Here is a 12,893-nt window from a genome sequence, read left to right on the forward strand (position 1 = left end):
TTACCGCACTTCGTCTCTCCATCATCCGCCTCACCCTGCCCCTCCACCTACAATCGCCACACACACACACACACACACACACACACACACACACACACACACACACACACACACACACACACACACACACACACACACACACACACACACACACACACACACACACACACACACACACACAGACACTTATGCACAGAGCCCTGTTTCCTTTCTTACCAACTCCCAGACTTACACAGGGTCTTTCCAGCCCAGTGACTTTCCTGTTCAAATGTAACAATGCTCAGCGTGATTTGATGATGGCCTCAGTTTGTGAGCCTGTGTGTGTGTGTGTGTGTGTGTGTGTGTGTGTGTGTGTGTGTGTGTGTGTGTATCAAGACCCTGCTGCATGTATGTGAGTTATCCTTAAATAAATCATGTGAGTAAAAATCTAAAGATAATAGTAAAGAAAATACTCAAAAAATATTCAATTTAAATGTTACACCTTTATTTTTTCCACCTAATCTTCTTTATATTATTCATTGGTTTTGTTTCCCTTCTATTTCGTCCTTTTATGCTCTTGTATGCAACAATTTCTTATTTTCATGCTGTTATTGTTGCACATACTCAGTTGACAAAAATCAGCCCTTCACAAAATAAGTTCGACCCAGATCACGAAGGGACAAAGTTAACTTTGAGAAGAGTTATGTATGTGTTTGTGCATGTGTGTGTGTCTCTTTTCAGGTGCTCGCTCGCCTCTCTATGCAAGCAAAGACATTAAAACACATCAGGATGTTGGGGAGGGGGGGGCTATTGACGCTGTGTCTCTCTCGCAGTGGTGTTTGGTCGGCAAGCAATCTACAAACTGTCAATCAAAGGGAGGCGACCCAAGTTGGGAACCATCAAACAGTCTGACTCCCGGTGTCAGTGCTGAGGGGGATCTATTTCAGCGTGACACGCCATCAGCTCCAAATCTAAAGAGGCTCCATTGTCAAAGCAGGAAAACACACTAGGATACACATATTCATGAACGGCAACGCGCTCGTGCACACATCTTGTTTGCTATGATTTCACTTTAAAATCATAGAGCATTCACAGAAGTGAAATGATCTTTCCTCTTATACAGTATAATACTTGATAGCAGACTCATTCAGTTTCTACTGAGAACTCATTCTATTTACAGGAAGCCAGTCTTTAAAAAAAATTGGTTTAACTTATAGAGGAACCCCCCCCCCCCCCCCCCCCCCCTCCCAGACCACTTTAAATACAGGGATGATCTATGAACTGAATAAAAACTAAAATGTGTTCTTAGATTGGTTTGAATGAGTTGATTACAAAGCAATGATGCCCTCCAGGGATTCTGATCATTTGAAATCGACTGATAGAAAATGACTTTTTCACCAGTAATAAAGCGTCACACTTTGCCTAACCTTTGAACTCCTGCCACCGTTGCCACTGGCTCTTTGGCAGTTGTGAATTAAGAAGTTCAACCACACATTCAGACACATTTGAGAGTGCACAAAAATGAACACAGCAAATTGATTAATATACTTAATGAGTAATTTAATCAAATTTAATCAAACACTTTCCAATAACATGGAAAAGTATAATTTTCCATGTGTAAATTAAACCAAAAAAATATGCATATTTGCTTGGACTAACCTTTCCATGATTATGAGTTATAGTTCAACACCTCTTCTTCATTGAATTCTGTTGTGAATTCAACTCTCTAGCACTGATACAGCTTCTTTAGCTCTGCTCCTAAATTACCTTAAGACGTGCCTTGTTAGCATAAAGTATTACTAAAGCAAAGCATATTGATTCTAATTTAAATGTAGAACTATATGCATATTGATTATCTGAAAGCCATTAACACCGTTGAACAAACAGAGCCATATCTTTTTGTTAATTATTTCTTAGACGCTGATAGTAGGATGGGACCGTTAGTAAAGTGGCTTGCTAATTATGCAAAGGGGACAGTAGAGAAGATAAATGTATATTGTTTATGATGCATGAAGCAGTGTGTACTTGAAAAGCCCTTGTGGGTGATTTATTGTATGAGCATATTGCACGCAATAGGCCTACTACAATTAAACTACATCCATTGCATGGTGACTGAAATCTGGCTAAAATGGGATTCACAACATCAGAAATATATGTTTATGCCATAAAACATAATGGATAAAAAGTTATTCAAAATTTGAATTATGTGAATAAACTCCACAACATTCTCACAGGATCAAAAATAGCAGCAGGGCATGTTAGATACCAAGGTAAAATGAGTAAGCCTCCATCAGGAGTGAATGTTGACAGAATGAGATATTGTACTTTTGAGCCATGAAATTACTGGCTGGTAAGCCCAAGGCAGTCTCCAGGTGTGACTGATGCAATCAGGGCCTGCTTGGACAAATGCAGCGCTGTTTCCCAACATTCCTACCTGTCAATCATATTATAGATCTCCAGGATATAGCCCATCACGAGCATCAAAGATGAATTGTGAAGTTAATGTGTGGATTTATGGATGTGTGTACATTATCTCCTAGTTTCTTCAATCCTGTATTGGCTTATTTTGTGAGAACCTCAAACCATATCAAATGGATCAGTATAAAGGACTAGTTCAATGGTTGCACAGTTTACAGTAGCTTTTTGCATTTAAATGTATGGCAGCTGCAATGATTGATAGCTTTACTTTAATGTTTTTATTCTTGTGGGAACTAAGAACACAGAATAAATACAGAGACAAACACAACTGGGAATGTCTATAATGACTGCAGCTGTAACTGTGGAGCTCCACCAGGATTTAGCAAGTAGATTGTCTCTGCGCAGCAATAAGGGCAACAATAACGGCAACAAAAGGCGATGGATAAACGGAATTTAAAATACTCCTGAAAACTAAAGGATCATACGACAACAGAATGAATTTCCCTTTCCTTATCTCTAACGACACATTTATTGATAGCAGAACTGAATTTTAAGATTTGATTCCAGCCAACTGAAACTTAATCCCACTGAACACGTTCTAATTTAAACTTTGTAACATGAGCGGGGGGATGAGATGGTCTCTGCAGAGAGGAGTAACTGTGCTGTTATCCACTGTACTGTGACAATTACAGTGAATCAAAGGTGCAGTGTGGGGACCTTTAAACATCTCCCTACCCGGCTCCAACCCTGATCCTCAGGGCACTAAGATTTATGTCTCTGTCCTGCCAATGAACCACAGTGGCTCTGGCTTTCTCCTCTTGTGCAGTGTGTGCTTATGTTTTGTGGATCAGAATAAATACAAACAAGCATGTATGCGCTCGGTTAACCAATCTGGTTCCCGGGTTGGGACGGATAAACTTTTTGATCTGGCTCAACACTGAACTTTATATTTTAGCTAACAATGTCAAAACGTCCTTGTTTGGGACACTTTAGTCCCCAGCTACAGACCTCAGAAAATGACGATGCTCTTAGTTTGAATTTTACTGACTTCCACATCTGGGCTTGTCACAGAGTCCAAGTTCCCTCTAAAACGTGCATACATTCCATAATAATTGATACTTCTGGCGCCATTATTGCCATAATAGCCTTTTAATTAAACACACAGCAACCAAGCCAACATGAAAAGATAAAAGATGGGAGTTTCTACACTTTCCTCAATGTGTTCAGTCTTTGCTATTGTACTATTGAAAAGAAAAACCCCTTTAACTTGTATAGAGTGTTCTCTAAATGCCACTAACAATTAGACTTCTTCCCTGTGAATTATTGTGACACTCTCCTGATGGTGATAATATGCTGCCCTCATAAATATGATGGGCTCTTAAAGGACCCACAGGGCATTGCTTAAACCCGTTTGAAATATGCATAATGTTACCCATCTCTCCAACAGACTGCAGGAACTGAGCGAGGAAAGACATGTCCCATATACTGCAACATCGCCAGATAAGCTGGCGTACAGTAAAGTGCTGAGTGTGATGTACTTGCTGTGTAATTAAAGAATTGCTGGTGGTGTAGTTTTAACACTTTTGAATATTTGAAAAAAAAGTGTGTGTTTTAATTTGTATCCTATCAAAACATTTGTTTTTTCTTCTTTTAAAATAAAATTCAGGTGAACCTTAATTTAAAAATAAATAAAACAGCCAACATCCAACTCAGCAAGGATGCCATACATATTTGTTAAACGAGAAGATTAAAGTAAGAACATCAAAAAGAAATATATAAATTATATCTCCTTTAATAAGTCGCATAGACTTTAACGCACACACAAGTCTAATATGTAAACTCATCTCAGATATTTCTAGTATTACAGGGACTAAAGTTCCACTGCTCATCAAAGCAGAAGGAAGGCACTCATGGATCCCATGCTATCGAGGAATGTAGTTAGAGCGAAAATATTGAGCTTTAAACGGCAGCTTTTAAAAGGTAAATGGAGTAAAAAATGCTCCAACCAATAAATTTGCCCCTGGAGACAGGAGGGAATGTGTATAGCGGGCAGAATAATACATGTGGGCGAGGGGGTAATGAATTGGAAAGGATGTTGAAAATGCGCAGCGCTGTGCATAGCCCTTTGAAGTGGATGGGGAGTTCAAGAAAATGTTGCTCAGATGCTTTCTGAAACATCTTTTTGGAAGAGGGATGAGTATCTTCAAACTTATTCTGATGTTATAATAGTAGTCACTGGATAGGCTTGGATATGTAGACCACCTTAGTTTACTCTGAATCACACCGGAGAGTCTTGCTGTGCCCAGGGACTCTTTTGTAAAGAAAAATGTAGATTATACAATGTCCTAAGCCATGGCATTGAATATCACTACACAAACGGTAGGGGACACACCAACCCGATGACCGACCGTCAGCGGAGTAGCAGTCGAACTGAAAGTTGCCTCCCGTCTCCCCGAGTCGTTCAAAGAAATACTCCAGAACACAACGACCTGACGCCGACTGGAGCATAAGTTCTGCGTGAGGTGTAATACGTCCCCGTAACTGCAGGTGGCGCTAATCTGTGATGTCGCCCAAAAAGAAAAGGAAGGAAGAACAACCGGAAATGACGGATCACTCTAGTCTAGAGATCTGAACAGAGCCCACTGTCATCAGTCATTGTTTTCACTTCTGATAGAAGTCAAGAATGATTTAAAATATGATGGCTAATAATGAAAATATAATATAATCAAACACAATCCAAATCCAAATTGATGCAATGATAGAGTGTAGTGTAGCGTCTGTGCCATCGTTGTTTGTCTATTATGTTTACCATCGTCATTTTCGGTTAACTCTGATTCGCTGGTCAAGGGTTAGCTCTCCACCAATCAGATTAGTCATAGAGGTCGATGGCTACTGGCCAATTCTACATGTCGAATCAGCCAAAATGACTCCGACGCCGATGGGCGACTGCACAGGACACACCAACCCGACTCGAGTCACAGACCTGACCCGACTGCCCGCCGGCATCCGCCCGCCGATAATCGGGTTGGTGTGTTCCGGCCTTAAGGATATTGAGGCCTTTTTCAGTTGCAGACCAAAGATAGCACGATTTTAAAGAGTCAACCTTATTGCTTTTGTGCTTTTAGTGTGCTGGACTTTTATGCTGGTGGCTTAGAGTGATGAACCTAGAACTAGTTATTTCTATTTTAATCAAGAAAGGACTGGCCTAGACCAGGAAGAGTGGCACTACACCAACACTGCCCCAAAGCTTTCTGATCTTTCACTGGCCCAGGGCCATTGAATAATAGATAATAATTCTATTCACATATTATTGTTTTTATCTTAATTAATGTAATACGAAGAATACATATTCAATGGTCCTGCACTGGGCTATAGTCAAGACAAAGGAGGAAGGTTAGAATTGTGACCAAGTGTTTTTTTACTTCCTTATTATCTTTTCCACAACCTTTTGCCTCTCTCCTACAGCATCCATCACCATTATATATAAATTGTAAAGCCAATATCTACTTTCCTTACTGAGGTGTTAGCAACACTGGTGAAAACTGACGATGGTGTCTGCAATTTGGAAATATTTCAAATTGGACACCGAATACAGTGCAACAGCAGCTTCTACTGTTGGCAATTTTGGAACTGGTTGTTGTTGTTGTTGGATTATTTTGTCTTTTCTCTGTATTATGGATTGACAAAGATTCGAATCAGGACTTGGTATTGGTTGATACTGAAGATGAAATGACTGCAATTGGGACATCCCTCTTTAACTCATAACCAGCAGTTACAACTAGACATGCATCCCACTCTCTGTCCATAAAAGTGCTCATGGTTTCATAATTCATCCACAATATGTGATCCTTGCACACACACATTATATATGTCTGAACAGATGTTTCATGTCTACAGAATTCATGTCTACAGAATTGCAAATTGTAGCATATTACAATATTATAGCATGAAACATATTTTCAACATATTTCAGAGAAGAAGGAGGTGTACCGGTATTTACAGGTCTTCAGCACTGTTTATCTGCGGTTCCGACACACACTAGTGAGGATTCTCTTTGAACAGTGTTTATGAAAAGATTGTGGGTCAAAAAAAGGAGACAATATGGTAAATTGAGTCCCAAAGTCACTAAAAGTCTTTGCAGTGCCCAACTCATGTCTTAGAATTCAAAACTCTGATTTCATGTTGTAAGACTTTAAGTCTTGTTGCTACATGGTGTCTTATTGGAGTTTCAGTTTGGAATTCATTTGAATCTTGTCTAGTTCTTTTGTTCTTCTTCTTTGTGCAGTTTTGTTTCTCTGCTCCTGTTTTGTGTTTAACCTTTTTACTTTAATTCCTGTTTTATAAGTATTTTTCTCTAGAATGTGACTAACCCCTTTTTTTTAAATTGTATACACCCAACCAAGTTGTGCTTCATCAGGGTCTGGACAAAGAACATCTGAGGTGTCCTGGAGTGTCTGTTAACACGATGTCGGCAATAGATCCTTTGGGGCCCCGTGGGCTGTGGGATGATGTCCCAACCGATTACAGACTGGTATCTGGGGAGTTCGGAGACCAACCAGGGACCTCTGACTCTTTATATTCTTTTAGCACTTTCCAAAAAAGTGCTAAAAGAGGGTATATGATTGGTGGAACATTTAGGTGGGCAGCAAGTGGCAATATTACATTCACGTGAATGCCTGGATGCAAATTTTGCCATTGTGTCATGAAAAGAAGAGCAGTGGTCTCTTCTCTCCTTCCTCAGCCATTCCTTCTCTTTTTATGACCTGTTTGACTTTACTATTTGCCTTGTCAATGATGCTGGTTGTTCCAAGTCCCCATTTACAAGTTTTCTTTTAGATTTCTCTGCAAATAGTGAGTTAATAATAAAGTCACTGGTTGCTGCTCCGGCTTAGCCAAGGCTTTGTACAGCATGTACACATATGAAAAAAAACACAAAAAAAAAAAAAAAAACACTGGGCTTCTCACTTGAATATCAGCAATGCAATGCAAACATGCAATTACTCATATGGAAATATCTAACATTACATATTTAAGAATGGGGCTGGGACCTAGCATTTCTCCCAGAAATGTGTATTATTTTTAGTCTTTATTTATTTAGCCAGTCTTTATTGTTGGTGTCATTTCAGTTGAATGTGGTCGATTGTAAAGTAGGATTCACGTGGACTTGCTCAAACTGCTGAAATACAGAATAAATGAAACAAGGAATAAATTACTTAAGTCAAACACGTGCAACACTAAAGATATTATGAACTTGCACTTTTATCAGCAAATAAACTGAATTTTGTGATTGACTTACATCATTATCGACTCTAGTAACAAACCAATCACCAGATTTATTCTCATTATGACACATTGTTAACTTTTTTGAATATTTCTGCTTCTTTTTTTTTTAATCCTTGGCGGTGGGTTTGAGATGTTTGAGATTTTTTTAGGCATCAATTCAAAATGAACGTCATCTAAAAGCACATAAAGAGAACAGATTTAAGGAATTCCAGTTAAATACACTTCATTTAAAAAACAGTTTAATTCCAACTAAACCTTTTTTTTGTAATCCATGCCCAGTTCATCAAGGGAAGACCCCAAGAAGCAGAGGCTAAGTGCCATTTGGCATACCTTTGTGAATACACTAACACAATGCACAATGTTTGTAGTATTTCTGTGTGAAAATGAGTGTTATCTCTGTTAACACAAAAAACCTTCTCCTTCAACTGCTTTTGCTCAGTTCCTTCATTTTTTCAACTGTAAACAACCAATAAAACAAACCAAAATTCCCTTTTCATGTGTCTAGCCTCTTTTTTTTTCTATGTTGTGTTGTACTAACCACAAAAAAACAAACAATCTCTTTTGGACTGAAAACGGGACAAATTAAGGTCACTCCACTTCTTCTTCATTGACAAGACCACTGACAATGTGGAGCGTCCAGTGCTCCAGACCATTATGAGCGTACCATTCAGTACAATGGGCAATAACAGAACCGTCAGTGTGCACATTATGAAAACTGTAAGGTCACAGGTGAAGGTTTTGGAACTAGACCATTGGTTTTACAGCAGAACTTTAAACACTGATTTGTCATCTTAATATCAAAGGTTCATAAGCTAACACTTCTCTCAAAAACACACTATTCTGAAAAATGTAATACACTGATGTTATGTTATAAGCATTATTTTTAAGGACCAGCAGTTAAATGTTTTGTTAATTCATGAAACAAATTTGACAACCTCTTATAGTAGGTGGTATTTTCTCTGGGGGCCTTCTGAACTTCTCTGATGAAAAATTTAGCATTACAATAGCAGTCTCTTTAAGGGAGGATGGGGGCCACTGACTGGGATCCATTGTTGTTTTAAAAAAACAATTATTATGTATTCTTTGTGGTTATCATGATATTTCTAAATTGCTGTCAGTTTTTGTTATAATGATCGTTTCGTGCTGTCACCAAAGGGTAAATATGTTGAACGCACAGCATCTCATGTCAGACAAGCCGGCGTAGTCTCTAAGGGAACAGAGAACACGTTTGTGTGATGGCAAGAGTTTCAAAAATGTTGCTCTTACATCCAAATTTGTTAAGTTTTCATTTTTATGACAATTTTATGACGAAAAAAAAAATCAGTGTTTACTGTATGGATTTCCAAGGAAGAGTGTGATTCAAATGTGACTTTGGGAATAAAAGTCAGCTTTTGTTTCTTCTTTTTCATTGAGGTGTTGAAAAATAGATGGAGTTTGGGACAGTGCAAGGTGTTGTATTCAATAAATGGGCTTTCATGTGATAAATTGAATGTTATTCATATTTGAGTGCACACTGTTTTTTGGTTATTCTGGAGAGAAGTTGCTTTTTTTTCTGCCCAGGGACCCTTTTCCTTTTAACTGAGAAGCAGTTCAGGAGCAGCTTGGAAGGGTGTGTGTCTGTGTGTGTGTGTGATGGAGGGGAGGGGGGGGGGATCTGGGTAGTGATGCTGGGGGAATCTCTACAGACTTTGATACAATTACTGTGCCTTCCCCTCTCCTTCCGCACCACTTCTGGCCACGCTTTCGTTGCACCGCTGGGAATAAAAAGGCCCAGCTATCTGGCAGAAGATTTGGTCAGTCAGGCATCAAATTCAGGGCCCTCTTCTCACACTCTGTGCTGGGGGTGGGCACGCCGAGGGACTTGCATTGTGCATTTTCACACACTTCTCTCAGAGGGCCTGCAAGAATCCTTAGCCTTCGGAAGGAAAGTGGGCAAAGAGAGGGTGAAGCACAGATGGAGGAAGAGTGATGGGGAGAACGAGGGTAAGAGGTGGAGCTTTGGTGAGCGGCATCAAGAGAGGATGATCGAGAGAAGGGATTAAAATATGTCCAGAAACTAAACAAAAAGCATTTAGGTTGCAGACTGCACCAAAGAGAATAAACAGCTCATCGTACACAGCGATATTCCTCTCTTCCTGATTTTATGCCCTTTTTTGTCTCCTGTGCTCCACAACTTTCTCTCCCTTAAAGCTGCAAAAAGGTTTTATTCGGGGTTATGAGTATTGAGCCTTTGAGGGTGTGTGACAGTAATGGGCCATGGGCTATAAGGCTCAGGGTCAGGCTGGAAGCAAGGAATATGTTTGTATTCAGGGACCTACATGTGTTGAGAAAGTAATGTCCTTTATTTCTGTTCATTTTTTTTAAGAAAGAAAGAAGGTTTATCAGAAAAGATGAAACCCCTCAGCCATAAATCTCGATCCCTCAACTATCTCCACTGAGAATGTAATTGCCAGCTCAAACTTTTTGGAGACACAGGGCAAAAGGCCAGCGTAGGTTATGTCTATGAGCACTGGGGCAAAATAAATAAGTAAATAAATAAATAAAATAAACCAGCAGAAGCAATGGAGTGGAATGGGAAAAACATACCAGCAAAAAGCTGCAATCACATCTCCATCATGCAAGTATCTAAATATTCACATTGCTACTGTTGCATTCTTTTGACTGACAGGTCAAAGCTCTCTCATGCAACCCTCTTTAAGTGTTTGTTTATCTGAAGAGTAAAACAGTGCAATAGTTCAGCTGTCATGTTGTCTGGCAGGTCTGAATGATGGGGATTTTTTTTTTTATCTTGCCAGCTAAACCATATCTTGAGGACACTGTATACAATAATTAAAGAGGTAAATGATAAGGGAATAATAAGGAAATAAAGTGACCCATTTTCAGAGTGCATGCTTAAATGAGAGGGGAGGCTGTCAGTATTCGGAGATAATAGGTCTGAAATTCCTGGAGAAGGTGGTGGTCTGTGTCCGCTTAAGTGAAGGAGAATGAATTAATTAACTTGAAACAGATTAATTGTTCATTTTAGTTGTTCCTTATCAAAAACATGCAGTGAAATCGTTAAAGCATGTTTCTGTATGACTTCCCAAAGTAAAATGCTAAAGAACTTTGATCTAAGATAGTCCAATTGCATCATAGTCCGTAAAATAACTGTCGGTGAACAGATGTTGTCTGATATATAGACTCCTAGTAATAATGCCCCAAAAGTACTACTCCTACTTCTACTGTCATTATCATAATAATGATAATGATAATATTGATAATAATAATAATAATAATAAAGCCAGTCAGTATGTAAGTCACACAGTTCAAAACAGTTTACTTTACAAATTGAAATTGTTCACATTTGTTCTGGGGAATATCACTTTTATTCACTGACTCAAAAAGTTTTTTCTTTCTTTTTTAACCAACATATATTGATAAAAAAAATCATGCTGGATGACTGTCCTGATGACATGGACATTCTTAAAGATATTAAAACGTTGAAGGAAAGAGCGGTCTCAAAGAGATGGTAAGTATATGAATATTGTTATTGTTGTGCATCTGTGTGAAAAAGGGAGAGAGTGTTCCTGGCCATCTTTATTGCAGCGTTAAGACCCAGGTAATGCCTCAGAATAATGCATGATAAAGCAAACACAGGAACCCCTTTCAAAATATTCAAATGGGAGCGACGGAGTGGAAAATAAAGGTACGTGGATGGGTGGTATGACTTCCCTCTTTTCCCCGCTACTTCATTATATTCATATCACTTCCTCACTTCCTTTACTTTGTTTTCCAAAGTGACCCTCACACAGGAGGAACTAATGATAGTCTGTTTTACAGGTTTAGTTAACTTATATGTGATACATTCTTTTTTTTTATTTTGCTTGTCTGTTGTCACGCCCGCCCCAAATAACAAAAAAAAACATAGACAAACAAGGTAACATTTGGCCCTGGTTTATTCACATATCACTGTGCAGGCCCTGTTTAATTATGACGAAGAGCCAGGGCAGCACGACATCATTTATGAAATTATCCAACTAAAGTGTGTCTTTATCCTAGCTCACTAGGTTTCTTTCGGTTATTTTGTTTTCCTCCCTTAACAACATATTCACAATAGCTTAGAACGATGGTAATCTTTTTTGTCCCCCATCCACAGCTTCTTTCTTGTTTTGATGCTGGAATAAGTTCTTGGAAAGAACTGAAAATGTACTAATACCCTAATTTCTTTGGACCATGGCTGCCTAGTTATTCTTAATGAATAATTTTGCCTCCTTGCTTGACTGTTATGGTTTTTGTGGGTTTTTTTTTCTTCAAATACATTAATTGTCCAAGGCTTTATTCAAGGACTTGCGTCCAATAAGCCTCATAGGAAGTAACTTATAACAAAAACCCTGAAAAAAATCATACCTTCTCTGTTAATGAAATGGACATACAGCAAAGTCACTTACTGTACCATCCCAAATTGTCCCCCTCCCCAAAACAACCCCAAGTGACACAATAATGACATAATTTTACTGATCATGAAAGCAAGAGCAAAAAAAGTGAGAAAATGGCACTCAGAACAATAACTATATTATTGCCCTAAACCTGATGTTTCTTCAAACACGTTTGTGTAGCTTTATTGCCAAAACATAACAAAAAAGACAAAAACTCTTGTTGTAACAAGTTCTGTTGTTGACATGTCACCAACTAGTAAAATGGCATCCATCAACATGATGGTTGCCTTTCCTTCAGCTGCAATTGTTGTCGAGTTAGTTTTCCTTTATTAGCCTAACCAAGTAATGCTATTACCTACATTTTTGTGGTCTCATTCACATTACAGTAAAGCAACAAGCATAACTTTTTAACAAGCCGAAGAACAAAAGCGACGGGAATTAAAAGTGGTGTTTAAAAGGGAAGTTCTTGCACCTCACTCCATCACCACCGATGCTACATCATCATTTTAACTTTGCCTTGCGTTTGTTTACTCCTTATTTGGAAAATTGCTGTAACTGGTGTGTTAAAGCACCGGAGCAAGATGACACCATCTGCATATTTCAGAGTCTTTTCACATGCACACACAAAAAAAAATTAAGAAAAAAAACAAAAACAATATTTGAAGTCCTAGAAATGAGAATGTGAAAACTTTTCTAACTTAATTCCAACAAAACTCCCAAAAAATAAACAAGGGAAGCTGTTGGCCGTGTTTGACCTGAACCATGGATCGGATAGAAAGAAAGACTGGAAAAGTCCAC

Source organism: Cololabis saira, chromosome 3 (assembly GCF_033807715.1).
Source record: "Cololabis saira isolate AMF1-May2022 chromosome 3, fColSai1.1, whole genome shotgun sequence".
Classification (NCBI taxonomy): Eukaryota; Metazoa; Chordata; class Actinopteri; order Beloniformes; family Belonidae; genus Cololabis; species Cololabis saira.